This window comes from Dermochelys coriacea, chromosome 1 (assembly GCF_009764565.3).
Source record: "Dermochelys coriacea isolate rDerCor1 chromosome 1, rDerCor1.pri.v4, whole genome shotgun sequence".
NCBI lineage: Eukaryota > Metazoa > Chordata > Testudines > Dermochelyidae > Dermochelys > Dermochelys coriacea.
In genome coordinates, this window is record NC_050068.2 from 196,399,337 (window position 1) to 196,418,236 (window position 18,900).

Consider the following 18,900-nt stretch of genomic DNA (forward strand, 5'->3'; position numbering starts at 1 on the left):
CAGTCATGGACACAAAGAAACGTCACACAATATGTGACATTTTTACCATGGTGCCAAACCTGCAGCCCATGTACTTTCAAAAGAGTATAGGGAAACATGAAGGCTGCCTTCCTGTAAGTGTAATTAAGAAGAATAGTGGGTGAAGGGGGAGGTAAGTCGCCTGGTCAGCTAGGTAAGTGAAATAATTAAATTCCAAGCTCTGGGTAGCTTTTTAATTGCTTATTAGACAGTTCATCTGTGTGTATTTGCAATGGGAAAAAAAACCATACAGATATGTCACAAGCAAATGTGCATGCCATTTAGCACACCGCCTCACAGAGGTTTGTGTGATCATCTTAAGAACTGGAGCAGGTGGGAGGGCAGGGGAAAGGAAGGGAAGAGTGAATGCATTAATCAAACCAAGAAGGCCAATGTTCTGAAATGGAGCCTTTTATGTTTTAATAGCTATCGATCAGCCATTCAGGTTAAGGAAAATCATTAAGAATCAACAGTGCCCCTGTAGAGGCTGCAGCAATTCAAAAATGGCTGCTGTCTCTGCACACAGACAGAGCTCTTAGAAATGTAAAGGTGCAGAAGACAAAACAAAGGACCCAACATATACCTCATCATAGCTGCATACACCACAGAGCCTTTTCTCCCCCATAGCACTGCTGAAGAGACAACATGATGCCATAATACATTCATGCTAAGCAGGTATTGTGTGCTTATCTCTTTCACTATCTTCCTAGCATCTTGCCCTGACCCTGAGGTGTTGCCTTTTCCACTCTAACAGCTGTTTTATAAATTCTTCTCTGTGCCTTAACCTATTGGTTTATTTATCAGAAGCCAAGGATGCACTTACAACATTCTTCTGTATGAAGCATTCTTTTTAAAGAGCTTCCATACTAATTAAGCTAAATGTGAAAATGACACCACATTGACAGAACTGAAGCTAATGATAATGATGCAATACATCATTCATGAGCAGCTACTCAGTAAAATTAATGGCATTATTGTATGAACAGCACTATGTCCCCTATTTTGGAACACTGAGAAAAAAATGTCACAACATTGTTGCTTCACTGGACAATAAATAGGTTTGAAATGAACTACCCTGCCTTAGATAAACATGTGTCTAATCAATTATATTATCCTAGTCTACACAGGTACTTGCTAGTGGAAATATGGTAGTTTTCAAAAACTGAAATCACCAAAAATGGATGGCTTTTTAATCAAATGAATACACAATTGCTCAGTCCAGAATATTTTGATTTGAACTGCTAACTGGTAATTGACAAATATGATATCTTCCCAAGAATGCTTTAAAAGTGATAATTCTCTCAACCCTTCGTTGGTCAAATGTCAGACCATTTTCCAGATTCATAACAAATTCCCAGTAGTGACTGCAAAACTACTGAGTGAAATCACAGGTTTTCATTTTCTTGCCCCGACTCAAATCTTTCCCTTCCCACACATAAACACACACCACCCACCCTGTGCTGGCCTTTCCAGCTCTTATACAGCAGGATAATCATTATTAAGTAAACATGTTCACTGCTGGTTAAAAAACAAGATTTTTTATTGTTGTTTTTAAATTAGTTTGCCTGCAATAGTATTGGTTTCAGCTTGTGAAGTGGTCTTTTTTTTGTATTTTGATTGTCACTTAGATATTCAAAATTCCTCCACTATTTTTTTAAAATAATCAGCATTCAGCACCAGAAGCATTAAAATTCTTATTGCTTAGAAAATAATTTATGTCCCAAGATGTGTAAATTTGGGGTTGTTTTATTTAAAATGGACAGCCACACTTTATTTTATTTATATAAAATTGTGTCTCCATTTTAAATAAAACAACCCCAAATGTATATATCAAATTTCTCTCACACACAAAATACCCATGAATGAGTTGGACATTCTTTTATTCCCAGCATCCACGTCCATGGATAGTGATCCAGATATCCTGCTACTCCACCCAAAGAAGTTGATGCTTCCTAACTATAGTATTTTGGAATGATACAGAGAAGATTAGCATGGCCCCTGCGCAAGGATGACACGCAAATTCATGAAGCGTTCCATATTTTTTGTGGGGGAGGGATAGCTCAGTGGTTTGAGCATTGATCTGCTAAACCCAGGGTTGTGAGTTTGATCCTTGAGGGGACCATTTGGCATCTGGGGCAAAAATTGGGGATTGGTCCTGCTTTGAGCAGGGGGTTCGACTAGATGACATCCTGAGGTCCTTTCCAACCCTGGTATTCTATGAATTCTATTACCTTGTCACAAGGTGACGACTCACTGGTGTGGCACCTCCTGCTGGTCATCCAGGGAATTAGCTCTTTTCCAGCATTAGAGCTCCCTCTGCAGGCTGATGTCTTGCTTGTCGCTGGCCCTGTGTCCATTCCAGATCCCATTGCCTGTTTACTCTAGGGTTCTGCCCCAGCATAACCTCACACTCTGGGTTTCCCCTCCCAGGGGAACACCCAACCCTCTAAACCCACCTTGCCTCAGTGGCTACTGCCAGTCATCATCTAGCCCCTGCTCACTGGGGCAGACTGCAGTGTAATGGTGTCACCCATCATTAGCAAGGGGTTAGGACCAGCTGCCTCTGCCTATTCCCAGGCTGCACATCTGCAACCCCAGTACCTTTCTGGGCCTTTACCAAGGCCTGCAGCCTGGGGGTTTACCAACTCTGCTCCACTGAAGGTACCTCACTCTCAGGCAGCTAGCCCTTCCCACTCCAGGGCCTACAGCCCTCTTATAAGGGCCAGCTGGGCCCTGATTGAGTTGGCCAAAGCTACACAATCAGCTTCCCCCAGCTGTTCGTAATCTCTTTCCCTGCTGCAGCCCTCTCCAGGGCTGCTTTTAACCCCTTCAGGGCCAGAGCGGGGTGACCACCCCACTACATACCCCAGCAGAACTCTTTCCCTTAACCTAAAATAATACCGACCATATGAGCCTAAAAACAAAGCTTTCCCCTCCAGCTATTGCTATCAAGGCACCTCAAGATTACCCTTCTCAAAAATAACATTGCCCCAGGAGAACCTATTCTTTCCTATCAGTTTTTAAGTACTCAATTTGGAAGGAACGTATTGTGAGTTTGGATACTATTTTGTCTCCCATAGATTCCCAGTGACAGATTCTCCTTCTGATAATGCTGCCCGCAGCACATTCTCAGGTTCTTCTGTCTCCTCTTTCCTCCCTATTTCATACACCATCCCAAATTGGTTTAAATTTTCTTATGGATTTTTTTTTATAACATTCTGCTTTTTTGGTCACATGTATTATTCAGAGAGCTGCTAAAAAGTCAGTTCATGTTTGCGTATGTGTACGTTAATCTTGATGAGATGAAATTAGTACAAGTCCATTGAAATCACTGGAACTATGCACATATATAAATTAAGCACATGTGTATATGTTTGCAGAATTTTGGCCTATTTCTCCTGGCATTTCATGTGTACTGAGCTCCTACAATTTGAGAGACAAGATGATCTGGCATATGTAGGAAACATCTGTTGCAGTTAACAGAGTCCAAATGTCATTTTTTGTACTTTTTAATGCTCTCACTCAAAGATATGACAATGCAGAGTGTTAATGGAACCAATATGCTGTATCTACTTGTAACCCAATAGAATCCATCTCAAAATTAAGCCAATATTTTTTTAAAACCAGTAAAAATACGCATATACCACTTAGAGCCTTGTAAATTACAACCTTTTACTATCTCATATTTTACAGCTAATGCTTGTGAAATATAAAATTGTGTATTATTGCTGTGTAACAACATAAGCATTAAAGACATGCCACTGTGGAAGGGAGTGCATATTGAAACCCATAGTATTGAAGGGAGCCCCATAATACAATTTAAAACTGTACAGCTAACTGTATAATAAAAGCCAGCTATGAACCAATGTTTGCTAAAAACAGGCTAATGAAAACTGTATTAAATTTCTTGGCTTTGAGAAAGCAGCAAGAAAAAAGGATACATTTAATTAAGAATCAAGAATGTTCAAGTCAAGCAGAGGCATCTGGTCACCGTAAAATAAAGTGACTATTATTGCTTATAATAAAGTACTTTGAAATGACATGAAAATAACTTAAAGGTAGTGAGACAAACTGACAAGAGCAAAAGGAACAAGAGTACTTGTGGCACCTTAGAGACTAACAAATTTATTAGAGCATAAGCTTTCGGGGGCTACAGCTCACTTCATCGGATGCATAGAATGGAACATATGGAGATATAATATATATACACACACACATACAGATAAGTTGGAAGTCACCATACAAACTGTGAGAGGCTAATTAGTAAAGATAAATTATTATTAGCAGGAGAAAAAAACTTTTGTAGTGATAATCAAGATGGCCCATTTAGACAGTTGACAAGAAGGTGCTACAAGTACTCGAGTTCTTTTTGCGGATACAGACTAACACGGCTTCTACTCTGAAACCTGACAAGGGCAAGGAACTCTAAAGTTCAGATTCTCACTTCATCCATTGAATCACCCTCCAGTGACCTAATGTTGCTGCACACATGTTCTGTAAGACTAAACATTTTTCTATAATGGTCAGGGTGAAAGCTGTGATTCAACAGACCAGAGATGGACCCAAACCTAAACAATTTTAACTGAATAAATGAGACTAGCCAGCCTTTTCTGCCAACTAGATCACTAGGCCACTTCCCAACAGTTTGCTTTATTAACTGTTAAATATTAAAAATAAATTCTATTATATAAGAGTTTCACATTGTTAGGATGCTGCACTCCTGAACTTCTTGCAGAAAAATTGCTGCCATCATGTTTTATTAGCAATAAGCCATGCAGCAAGCGGGTAGTGTTGCAGGAAACAGAGTTTTATTAATCATGTTGAGCAGCCAGTGTTTCATGCTGAGGCTTTAGTGTTTGTGTAATAGCAGCTGAGCTCCAGCTTGCATTACTAAGGCCCTGCTAGCTCCCTAAACTGGATCCCTCCTGAATCCTGACCCTCTTTCTCCAGTTCCAGTCATCATACTACACAACGAGTTGAAATAGTGTAATATAAATCCCTCTTATAATATTGTAGTAAAGCAGGTGCCAAAATTACCATGCACGTGGGTAGATTCTTGCATCTGCATGGAGTCACTGTTAGCATCTGGGCATAGTTTTGTGGCTGCATCACCTTATAATATCTGTGAATCCTCACTATTACCAAGCCCAAACATTCAGGAATTTTTAGCTTGTCTTTGATATTCATAGATTCATAGATACTAAGGTCAGAAGTTCAAGATACTAAGGTCAGAAGGTCAAGTTGCAATGGGGGAGGTTTAGATTGGATATTAGGAAAAACTTTTTCACTAAGAGGGTGGTGAAACACTGGAATGCGTTACCTAGGGAGGTGGTAGAATCTCCTTCCTTAGAGGTTTTTAAGGTCAGGCTTGACAAAGCCCTGGCTGGGATGATTTAACTGGGACTTGGTCCTGCTTTGAGCAGGGGGTTGGACTAGATGACCTTCTGGGGTCCCTTCCAACCCTGATATTCTATGATTCTATGATTCAGAAGGGACCATTCTGATCATCTAGTCCGACCTCCTGCACAGCGCAGGCCACAGAATCTCACCCACCCACTCCTATGAAAAACCTCACCCATGTCTGAGCTATCGAAGTCCTTAAATCATGGTTCAAAGACTTCAAGGAGCAGAGAAGCCTCCCTCAAGTCAACCATGCCCCATGCTACAGAGGAAGGCGAAAAACCTCCAGGGCCTCTCCAATCTGCCCTGGAGGAAAATTCCTTCCCGACCCCAAATATGGCAATCAGCTAAACCCTGAGCATATGGGCAAGATTCACCAGCCAGATACCCAGGAAAGAATTTTCTATAGTAACTCAGATCCCATCCATTTAATATCCCATCTCAGGGGATTTGGCCTATTTACCCTGAATATTTAAAGATCAATTACTTACCAAAATCCCATTATCCCATCATACCATCTCCTCCATAAACTTATCAAGTAGAATCTTAAAACCAGATAGATCTTTTGCCCCCACTACTTCCCTTGGAAGGTTATTCCAAAACTTCACTCCTCTGATGGTTAAAAACCTTCGTCTGATTTCAAGTCTAAACTTCCTGGTGGCCAGTTTATACCCATTTGTTCTTGTGTCCACATTGGTGCTGAGCTTAAATAATTCCTCTCCCTCTCCTGTATTTATCCCTCTGATATATTTATAGAGAGCAATCATATCTCCCCTCAACCTTCTTTTAGTTAGGCTAAACAAGCCAAGCTCCTTAAGTCTCCTTTCATAAGACAAGTTTTCCATTCCTCGGATCATCCTAGTAGCCCTTCTCTGTACCTGCTCCAGTTTGAATTCATCCTTTTTAAACATGGGAGACCAGAACTGCACACAGTATTCTAGGTGAGGTCTCACTAGTGCCTTGTATAATGGTACTAAAACCTCCTTATCCCTACTGGAAATGCCTCTCCTGATGCATCCCAAAACCGCATTAGCTTTTTTCACAGCCATATCACATTGGCAGCTCATAGTCATCCTATGATCAACCAATACTCCAAGGTCCTTCTCCTCTTCTGTTACTTCTAATTGATGCGTCCCCAACTTATAACTAAAATTCTTGTTATTAATCCCTAAATGCATAACCTTACACTTCTCACTATTAAATTTCATCCTATTACTATTACTCCAGTTTACAAGGTCATCCAGATCCTCCTGTATAATATTCCGATCCTTCTCCGAATTGGCAATACCTCCCAGCTTTGTATCATCTGCAAACTTTATTAGCACACTCCCACTTTTTGTGCCAAGGTCAGTAATAAAAAGATTAAATAAGATTGGTCCCAAAACCGATCCCTGAGGAACTCCACTGGTAACCTCCCTCCAACCTGACAGTTCGCCTTTCAGTAGGGCCCGTTGCAGTCTCCCCTTTAACCAATTCCTTATCCACCTTTTGATGTTCATATTGATCCCCATCTTCTCCAATTTAACTAATAATTCCCCATGTGGCACGGTATCAAATGCCTTACTGAAATCTAGGTAAATTAGATCCACTGCATTTCCTTTATCTAAAAAATCTGTTACTTTTTCAAAAAAGGAGATTAGGTTGGTTTGGCACGAACTACCTTTTGTAAAACCATGTTGTATTTTGTCCCATTTACCATTGACTAATAAATAATACATTTTGGATTGTTTGAATTTGCCTTCTGGTTTCTGAGCCTTTCAGGTGCTCTTTGGTCACACTTTCAAACTTTTTTCTGCAACTATGCTGGAAGTCTCATCTCTTCACTAGTCTCTAAGAACTGGGGCTTTAAGTAAAACACAGATATCACATGACTTGTCATAAAATTATGAGAATTGGCAGCACTGAATGTGAGTCTAAATTCTTTCAAAATGGTAGAATTTTGGTGAAAAGATAAAGGCAAATTGGAAGAAGTTTTGGAGATATGAGAGGTCAAAAGTGTGTTGCTCACACTTCCTGTATGTAATACATAAACACAGGTTCATCATATCTGAAAATTGCTTGGTATAGAAGCTTTATGCATTTGTTTTGATTTGTTGGCTTTGACAAAGACTTTGACCATTTCTTGAAAGCTGTTGGTTAGATTTTTGCATTATTAGGCAAGATTTATACTGATGTCAGGAGTCAATCTGGGGTACTTCCATGGCCCCCATCACCATGGTATCTGAGTGCCCAGCAGAATTTCATGCATTGATCCTCACAACACCCCATGTGAGGTTGGGCAGTGGTATTGCCCTCATTTTATGTCTGGGGCACAGAGAGACCAAGTGACTTGCCCAAGGTCACACAGGAAGTCTGTAGTGAAAAAAGAATTGAACGAAGATCCCCGAAGTCCTAGGCAAGTGCCCTAACCATTGGAACAGCCTTCCTGTCATGCAGGAAAGCTACCTGGTGCCTCTAGCAAGACCAGCACAATGGGAACAAAGTTCACCCGAGGCTCAAGTTGGAACACAAAAATCACCCTTCTGGCAAGATTTTATTGCCGGAGTTCTGGTTTAATTCAGTTTGACACCAGCTTGGCAAGAGTCTCTTGTATCATTTCTCCAATGCAATTGCTCCTGTGTTTCCTCAAAGCTCCTTGCATTGTCTCCTTGACAGCACAACTCCTTTGTCTCCTCTGATAACACCATAACTCTTATAAGAGGTTTGACCCCAATAGGCTGTATCTGCATCTAGTTGGCTCCAAGCTGGGAGCCTGTGTTGCTTCTGAATACTGGCTAAGAATCAAACCCCAAAACTCCCGGGGTGAAATCCTGGCCCATTGAAGTCCATGGCAAAATTCCCACTGACTTAAATTGGACCAGGATTTCACCTCGGGCTTTTTTGGGGTTTGCCAGGGTCACTGCAGTGGGTGTGTGGGATCAGGGATTTGGTGTCCTGACATAGGTCCCCACAGTCCTATACAAGCACAGTTTTCACACCTCTTCCACCATTTTGTGTTTTTCTTAATCAGTTGTCTCCATGATCTGAGGGTTTAGTTGGGAATCTCTGTTTTCACTGAAGAAAAACATTTCTAGCCCTCTTGGTTACAAAGCCTATCTAACTCCACATGATCTTCTTCAGGTACTCTTAGCACACACAGAGCTGCCTTCACAGACTTGACCCACTCCTCTAACATAATGTCTCCTGGTTTAGTCGGGAAGCCACCAAACTCTGTGACCTTCTGCTCCCATGGGACATGAAAAGTATGTTCTTAGGTTCTGCTACCTGTTGGTCTATTACTGCCATAGCCAGCAATAAGGCTTCTCTCTGTTCTGTTCTGTTGTAATGCCTCAGCTTGTTCTGATAATCTGAGCTGAAGTTCAGCAAAATGGACCCGTAGTTAGTTCTTCAATTCCAGCGATGGTAGGCTTCTTGACCAGGCCTGGACAGTGTTACGAGAACTCAACTAGCAAACTAATGGGGTGGACCCTGTGGATAGGATCCTGTCTGTGACGCCAATTATGTAAGCAGGGGAATGGTCCTGCTATTATGGGGAACTTTCTCAGCTCATACACTGCTCCGGTGAAATGGGCTAATGAAAGGATCTGAGACCTCGCTCAGGGGCAAGGGGGTGGTGGGGTTCGAGCATGCACCGGCACCAGGAGAAGTTGGCGCCTATGGGAAGGTATAATAAATTCTACAAACCAGATGCTGCCCTGAGCCACCATATACCTGTAGAAAGTCTTCTATCAGGGCTGCATATGGGTGACTGTGGGTGAAATTTAGTCCAATGGTTACTCCTCCAGTTCCATAACTGGGTTGGCTCAGCAGCACTGAAGTGGATAAACAGCAGTAAAATCTTATTTTTGTGACCAAAGTAAGCAGGTATGACTGGATATGCAAAAGAAGCAGATCTGTTGTATCAGAACACTTTGCATGGTTACTTTTCAAAGTAGACTCTTACTAAATTGTAGTGTATCTATTTTATGATCTGTCAGCCTTGAGAGTCTTTCTCTAATATTATTACACTGATTTCAGAGTTGCTTTGCTTTAAATTTCCTTTGGTGCTGGCAGAAATATTAAGAAAAGGCAACTACCTACCAATAAATATAAAATTCCCCTCACTTCCAAGATATTCCAAGCCATGCAGAGGCATTTCAAGGTTTGTCAAAAGGTGTTCAGATACATTACATCACATCCTTCACATAGTTAACCATAGAATCTTGCCAAGGCATATTATAGAACCAAATAAAAGAATCTGTGAATTGATCCAAGGAATTGTTATAGTCTGAAATATTACTGTGATAATAGGACATTATCTATTAATATGAAAGCAAAAGAGGCTTCCAAAAATGGTTAAATGATATTCCCACACCACATTTATCTCTGAGAGAAACATTCAATATGATTATAGCTAAACGAAACATCAAAAATGAAGCAATTTGCACATTATGTTTGAACCAGAAGGGATTATAACCAATGTTAGTAAGAAGTGTTTTTGTGTTATTTGGGCTTCATGCAGAAATTACTGCGTGAGGTTCCATGGCCTGTGTTATGCAGGAGGTCAGACTAGATTATCATAATGGTGCCTTCTGGCCTTAAAATCTCTGAATAATGACCATCGTATCAATTGATGGTATTTGTTGCCATCACGTCTGAACACTGGCCTACATATTATTTTATGTTAACAGTGCAGATTTCAGCAAAAATTATCTAAGTCAGCGTTTCTCAAATGTGGCCAGCAGAGCCTTTTTTGCAGCCACAGCTTCCTGGGCAGTGATTGTGGTGGGGAGGGAAGCATTGGCCCCTCCCCTAGGTCTGTAAGTAGGAGTTGGGCCCTGCCCCCCCTTCTACAGCCACAAACACCTGAGCTGCACATAGCCGGTGTGAGTTCTCCACCATCACGTGGGCAGTGAGGCTCAGGCTTCCAGCTTCAGCCACATGGTGGCAGGCTCCAGCCACTAGACTTCAGGCTCACCACCCCCATTACCTCTGGTCCCTACCCTACCCTCCCTACCCACCTCCCCATCCAAGACTTAATTTGTCCCCCGGCTTGTCAGGGCTGAGTTAGTCTGTGAAAAGTGATATTTGTATGTTTGCTAATATCACTTTTCACTGCCTCCCAGCTAGCTAACAAATCTGCTACTGTGAAAAGTGATATTAACAAACGTACAAATATCACTTTTCACAGAAGCAGACTTACTAGCTAGCAATTCTATTTAAAAAACAACAACAGAAACCAAAAAAGCAAAACAACCACCAACAACAAAGACAAGAACACGCAAAACACCTTATGTGTGTTTCTATTCTGTTTGGGTCCAGTAAAGAATAGAGACAACTGTACGTTGTATTACTGAGTATCCAAAAAAAAAATCCTAAAAATTACAATGATTTGGACAGGTATATGTGCATATTTATTTGTTCTTCCTAAAGTTTTTCCTAAGTATTTTGGGAAAATGGTCATAGTGGCCACCAGCAAGAGTAATGGCCGCACTCTGAGGCCACCAAAAATGTGTTGTGAGAATTAAGTTGTGACATTAAATCTGCAAAACCCAAGAGGTAAAATTGAGAGGTCTGAGGATAGGACTAGTACATGAGAAACTCCCGAGGGCTCATCCCAGGCTCCTTCTGTGGTGCAGGACATGTCAGTCAATCTCCTTTCTTCAGTTTTCCCATCTTTAAAATGGGAATACTTCCTGTCTCTTTAACAGCAGTTACAGGCGTGCTGCAAGGATTCAATAGTTACTGGATGCAACATGCTATGTATGTACACTAAATGTTCGCACCACATGTCTCCTGCTCACAGCAACTTTTTCCTAAATTCAGTATTGCCACACATTCAAAAATCGTGAGTCATGACCCAAAACCTCATGAGATTGTCTTAAAAATCATTGTATTTTTAAAAGAGAACAGAATTAAGTACCTTTTTATTTGCCTGCTATTTTTGAACCTCTAGGGTTCATGTTTTCAAGCTATTCTCTGCTACCAAAAGGGCTAGAAACTTGCTTTAAAAAAATGAAATCTGACAGTCTCACATAATCACATGACTCCAGGACCTGAATCTCTATGAAAAGCTCCAGGGATAAGATCTTCACCCCTGAAGTGGCCCCTTTATACCACATAGTTCTGGTGCTTGGTATAAGCAGACTAAGCAATTGCTTAGGGCCCCAAGCAGCTCGAAGGGGCACTGATTTCATATTACCCCAAAATACCACTCATGTTAATTAACATGGATATTGTAACAATATATTAGTGGGTGTGGTCTTTATAGTTTTGGTTTATGAGAATAATGCAATTTGTATATTTTAGGGGGTAGATAAGGCATAAAAAGGACCTCCAAAAATATTCCTGCTTAGGGTCCCCAATATGCTAGCACTGCCTCTGATGCAAAATAAAAGGGAGAAAGCAGTGGACTGTAAAGGGGCCCTAAAAAGCCCTGCGTCTGGTCAGGAGAGCATTCCCACCAGTGCAGACATTGTGAAAGTCAGCCGTAAGTCTGCCTCCCAAGGACCTCTTCACAAGTCCTGATGCCAAGGGCTGGGATGGGTGAGAGCGATGTGCCAGGTCAGGACTGCAGTATTCCACACGGCAGAGATTCTGGGCAGTGCTTACAGCCTATAGGGCAACCTGCATTAACTTACACAGACCCCCCCCCAGGGCTTTGTAAGTTGCACTGGGGCTTCTTCAGGCCAAGGAGCAGCCCAGGATCAGGAGATTGTAAAGGTGGCCTAAAGCTACCCTAGCCCCCACTACTCCTTCTGGGCTACAAGTTCTGTGCTGCACCTCTTAGAGACACACGCCGGATCCTTCTCCAAACATCATGAGACTTGTGATAAAATGTCAGGACTCAATAACACTCAGTTGCAGAGGAGCTGACCCCAGCACAATGAGAAGAAAAAGTCAGAGCTCTGCAAGGCAACTAACTACTTGTATGCAGAGCTCACGGATGTTGGAGCAAAACAACAGTAGTCACATAGCAAAAAACCATCTGTTGCCCTCCACCAGGCCTGAAGGACTAGGCTTTGAGTCAGGGGCCAAAGGCATTCTACAAGGGCAGGCCACAAAATGGCAGGAGACGCACTATGCTCTACTATTGCATCCCACAGCCTGCACTAACCCCTATAGGTATGTCTACACTGCAATTAAAAATCTACCGCTGGCCCGTGCCAGCTGGCTCGGGCTCACAGGGCTTGGGATAAGGGGCTGTTTAATTGCAGTGTAGATGTAGCGGCTTCAGCTGGAGCCTGGGCTCTAGGACCCTCTGAGATGGGAAGGTCCCAGAGCTCAGGCTGAATCCCAAGCCCGAACATCTACACAGCAAATCAAACAGCCCCTTAGCCCAAGCCACGCAAGCACAAGTCAGCTGGCACAGGCAAGCCACGGGTGTCTAATTTCAGTGCAGACATACCCTGAAATGTCTGTGCCCCTGCAGGAAGCACAGGGTGGTGGACCGGCATAGTGGCAAATCTGGGGGCCTCAACCGGCAGTTGTTCCCCTATTATGCCACACTCCAAGTGACCCATGCAGCTACACCACACTGGTTCCACAGCCTGAAGGATCCTCCACTGTAACGAAGGAGATCCAGAGTGAAAATATACTGTTAATCCGTTTTTAAAAGGCCCTAGAGCTGTGAAAGCACCAGGGCCTGCTGTAACCATGCCTCAGTGGGCCACAACTGAGAATATCAAGTTGAGGACAAACTGCTGAGAAATAGGGCAAACAAAGCCAAAACTGGTGGTTATTCTTCCATAGGATATACCAAACCAGCAACAAAAATAAACTTCTGTTTCACCACACTGGCTAACTAGAAGTCATAAAAGCAGCTTCCTTAGACATTCCAGCTCTTATATCACCATCAAAAACACTGGATTTAGAGATGAGTGGTTCTTTACAACCAGTCTCAACAAATAAATCACACTGATGCCAATCTTTTAATGTTTAAAATCTAAAGGTTTATTTATCAAAAGAAAAAAAGAAAGGTGAGAGTTTAAATCGGTTAAAGGAATCGAATACATACAATAAATGCAAAATCTCTGGTTGCTTCCAAATCATTGGAAGGTCCTCAGTCCATTGGTTAGAATGTTCCCAATAGTATAAGTCCATATTTCAGAGGTTTGAGCAGGAAAGAGGAAAAATGAAGGAGTTTCCAGGGCCTTTTATCTCTTCTGCTATGTGGAGGGAAACCCATCGTTCTTACTGTGGAAAAGTACAGTAACAAGATGATCGTTGGAGTCACATGGACAAGTCACATGCATTTCACCTAGTCATTGCAGGAAGCCATTACCTATGCTTCAGATGGAATGTCCACAGGACAGTCCATTCAGTGTAGATGGGCATCTCCCATGGTCCATTGTCAGTTAAGTGTTTCTTGTTGACCCACTTAATTTGAATAGTCTCTCCAAGATGTGTTGGCTAATTACCTTGTGGGCATTACCCCAGGAGCAAACATTTGAAATCCAGTATAGAACAATATTCATAACTTTAATACAAAAGTGATACATGCATACAGATAACATAATCATAACCAGCAAACCATAACCCTTTCATGGACATCTTACATACCACATTTTGAACAAGATTTGTTGCAAATACATAACAGTGGTTGTAACAATGATCTATATGGTCATATTTTAATTAGATAACGTCACATCTGCGTATAAAACTAGCCGTCAGGATTTTACTAAAGGTTGTGTGGCACCCTCTGGCAGATCAAATTGTATAGTAGCATTTCAGGTACATTTGTTTTCTGTAGAGCATTTTCTTTTACAATACAGTGTCAACTTGACATTAGAAATACACCTCTTGTCTAGAATTACACTGAGTAAATGTAAAATGATTGCATCAGTGCATGAGGTTGACAGTAATTAATAATAAGCCTTTTCTTCCTTTGATGTGTGCACATTACAGATGTCTAAATAACAAACATTTGTGAACAATTATTGGGTAAAAAAAAAGAGAGGTCAAAATTTGTAAAAAATATTCGCAGAGTACTACTCAACCATCCCTAAGGCCCTGATCCTGTAAACCCATGGGCACATGTCTAGTTTAACTCACCCACTGACTTCTATATAGGAATACTCATAGGAGTAAAGTTACACCCATTGGCAGGATCAGAGCCAAGAGCTGGTAGCACCGGTGAAGTAGGATTCACAAATAAATGGCGCAAATTGACAGAGACTATTTTGCACAACAAATTATCCAGTATACTAGGGTATACTGGCATTTTCGGTAATAGTAAAAGAATGCACATATATAATTAAGGACACAGAATTTTAAATCCCGTGACTAAATAAAGTTGCCAGCTTTAAACAAATACCCAGTCTTTGGGGAAAGAAGACATAACCCTTTGAGACTCAGCTTCACAAGAGGCAATAATTCTTTTTTTCTTTAAAACTGGAAGAAATAAATACTACTAAATAAACATCATAGATGTTCATCAAAATAATAGAGATACTATCATAACCAAAGCCTGCAACTGTCACCCCCACTTGAATGGGGCTCCTCATAGGCACAGCAGTCAACCAACACACACAACAGATTGTAGGATCAAGGTCCAATACCTCACATTTAAGCCTTGAGCCTGCAAACACTTACACAAGGGCTTAGCTTTATGATTGCAGGCAGTCCCGTTGATTTCAGTGGGGTCACACATGGCAGTGAAGTTAAGCATGTGCATAAAGTGTCTACCAGATCAGGGCCCTGTATGGCGTGCTTCATGAAGGATCCCAGAGACCTTTACCTGATTCGAACATGGAGAGAAAACTTCTGGGAAAATTGCTTAAACCTTGAAAGTATTTTCCATCTCTTTATTCTTTTGTTCCTAATTTGTCTGGAGCATTATTTTTGAGAATAGATTTTAAAAAAAAAACAGATACATCAAAATCAGAAAATTCCAAAAACTGAACATTTTGATTCTTTTCTTTTTTAAAAAAACCATGCTGACCTATTGGGTTACACAGTGACAATCCAAAAACCAAAAAACGGGGTCAGGGGGCAACCATTTAGAGATGAACCAGCAGGCTACATATTTTTATTTAAAGTTTCCATTGAAATTTTTCAACAAAAGGAAAACTTTTAAAACACAGAATCAAAATGTTTTTGTGAGAAAATTCCCACTTTAGAAAACGGTAGGAATTTCAATGAAAAATGTTCTTCATTCAAAAATAAATTAATCCAACCAGTCCTACTTAATACATAACAGGGAATAAAAGAGTAAACATGGTCTGATGCATGCTATAGGAACAAATAACTGAAGGGTCTAACTGTCAAATTGGTCAAAATTAGAACACATTTTTCAACCTGGCTAGTTGATTCCTCTCTCAAAAAGTGATCTTAAAAGTGTACAGGCAATGTGGCATTGACTGATTGATAACAGCTATCCCAGGACTTCATTGCTACTCCACTTACATAAAAAAGAAAATTGACAAGTATGCCTTCTAACTAGAACCAAACAATTCAACTAACTGAATGTAATGCAGCTGTGATACTGGCAAGCTAGGTGCCAGCTCATGCCAAGATCTCCCTGTCTCAACTGAATACTGACAAATACATAGCTGGAATCAGTCTGGCTCATCTGTGTGTTGGTATTGTTAAAAGAGGTATTACAATTATAAGAATGTGGTTAGCATTTAGACTTTTATTGAATGCTTGTGAGTTGCTACCTGCATCAATCTCAGTTTTAACATCGGTATCCCTTATTGCAAGGTAATATTTGAGCAGATGTATGGTAAGCCTCTGTGACTGTGTGAATCACCAGACAGGAGAAAGACATTAACTAGAATGAAATGCTAATCTCCAATGCTGTTATCTCCTGTCCATAAGAGAAGGTCCATCAACACCACATGAACTATTGTGGGACAATGAAGACAACAAAAATAGGTTTGTTGTTTTGCCCTCCATTCCAGGAAGAGGAGTCACACAAGTGTACTCCTCCCATCAGCTAAATTTGCAGTTCAGAGCAAAGGGAGAAGGGGGCTAAAAACCCCTAACAAGAAGGAATGGTACTCTGTGCTGCTTGGGCTTTGAGGGATAAGGTTTTCTAGGCATAAAAAGAGGCCCCCAGTGTTTAGCCAGGGTTAGCCCTAAAGGTCATGTAGAGCTTGTTTATTATAGAAGCGTCTAATACTTTTTGAAAGCTTAAAGACACAAATGAGTTACAATCTTATGTTTACCAGCTTTCGCCTTCTAAATAACTCTCTAATTTCATTTTCCTAGTTAATACATCTTTATATACTTTATTATAGGATTGGCTACAATGTTGTCTTTGGGGTGAGATCTAAGGTGCAATTGACCTGGAGTAAGTGACTGGTCCTTTGGGACTGGGAGTAATCTGAATATTGCTTGTGGCACCTTAGAGACTAACAAATTTATTAGAGCATAAGCTTTCGTGAGCTACAGCTCACTTCATCGGATGCATTTGGTGGAAAAAACAGAGGAGAGATTTATATACACACACACAGAGAACATGAAACAATGGGTTTATCATACACACTGTAAGGAGAGTGATCACTTAAGATAAGCCATCACCAGCAGCGGGGGGGGGGGGGAAAGGAGGAAAACCTTTCATGGTGACAAGCAAGGTAGGCTATTTCCAGCAGTTAATAAGAATATCTGAGGAACAATGGGGGGTGGGGGGGTGGGGGGGAGAAATAACATGGGGAAATAGTTTTACTTTGTGTAATGACTCATCCATTCCCAGTCTCTATTCAAGCCTAAATTAATTGTATCCAGTTTGCAAATTAATTCCAATTCAGCAGTCTCTCATTGAAGTCTGTTTTTCCACCAAATACATCCGATGAAGTGAGCTGTAGCTCACAAAAGCTTATGCTCTAATAAATTTGTTAGTCTCCAAGGTGCCACAAGTACTCCTTTTCTTTTTGCGAATACAGACTAACATGGCTGCTACTCTGAAACCTGAATATTGCTGTGATTCTTGGAGTAAGAGACCATCTATCACAAAGGTAGGCTCCCCTGTGTCTCAAGATAGATTGGAGTTCCTAAGGGAACTGAGACTCCATGTTTAGGCTGTTTTAGTGACTGTGCAATTTACACTGGATAAATGGTTGGTGAAATCTAAGTATAGAACTCACAACCAGTTTTGGGTTTGGGGTTACCTACTGTTGCAATCTGCATGGAACTTGGAGAGAGGAGCACCCGTTGTAGGAGGGAAGAGTTTGGAAAAGGCACCAGCTCTCCTAGCTTTCTTTTGTATTAGTTTACTGGAGTGCACTATCGTAAATTCTCACTTACAGTTTTTGTACACTCACGGGGCAATAAAACCTGGAACTAAACAACTCCCAAGAATTTAACACTAAGCCATTATTGGAGTCGGAGAAAAAAATGGGCATTTATTGTTGTATTTATGTCTGCAATCATCTGTGCGCCTCTAAGACTGCCATCAGCACAGAGGTGTGGGGATAAGAATATGATCAAAGTTAAAGACTTGGCAGATCCCAGAATATAGCTTTACGATACCCAGTATTCCTCTATAGAAAATTCAAATTGCTTCGCTCTAAAATGAACTATTTTGTATCAGCAATGCAAAATTTGCACATGCGAAGTGGCCAAAATGACATGTAAAATCAAGAGACTATAACTTTGCAAATAAAATATGCTGTGTTTCATCAACTCAAAGGCTGGCAGTAAATAGAACCCCTCACCCACCCCATCTAAAACCTTTACCCAGAGCTGCAGTTCACTACAGAAGTCATTTATCACTTTCGATCATACTACAGGTATAAAATAAAGATAATGGAAATCAAGTTACCCTAATGGCAATAAAATATTTGTAAACTAAACTTATTCTTTTTGACTGTAAAAGAAAAAGACACTGAAATAGTTTAACTGTGGAGGATAAAATTGAAATGGGTTTGTAATGACTTAGATTTTCAGCATTTTCTTTTTTATGAAGAGAACTAAGTGCTGATGACTCCCACATTTCTAGTACCTTACACTGCAAAATGAAAGATTAAAAACATGCACCAGATGTACAGAAAATGGGCCTGCAGTACCATTTCAGAAGTACTGCATACATTTCTTCCAATCACTCTTTCTTATTAACATCATGCCTTCTAAGTACTGTATCTCATTAACTGAGTATGCCTGTATATAGGTGAAACTTCACCTTCAGAGCTGAAAGCTAGAGGAATCTGAATATATCTTTGGATTTCAAAATCATCCTCAACACCATCATCAGTTGTGTTTTGGAGGCTTTTCTGGCAACTCTTCCAAGCCAGCGTGCCATCATATTAAAATTATCTGCTGTTCCTTCTTATCCCCAATGACATGCCTTCCAGGAATTCTCAAAATAATTAAAATTGAAGGAAGGACACTAACACCTTTTTTCAATAATTTATTGGGTTTCCTTGAATTTTGTGTTGAGCAGTTTCTAATGATATGCTCAAAAATTTCAAGTTAAACATGCACATGGCTGTCAACTGAGAAGTATACCAATCCCAAAGGAAAAACTGCAGGAAACTGAAGAGTGCTATGGTACCGTGATTC

General features: G+C 40.8%; 1 non-coding gene across 1 annotated transcript; it reads left to right on the forward strand.

The window, feature by feature from the left end:
* The first annotated feature begins 1,958 nt into the window (after nt 1-1,958).
* On the forward strand, nt 1,959-2,061 carry LOC119850275. Its single transcript, XR_005290800.1, has one exon. It is a non-coding gene; the product is annotated as a U6 spliceosomal RNA (small nuclear RNA).
* The last annotated feature ends 16,839 nt before the right edge of the window (nt 2,062-18,900 follow it).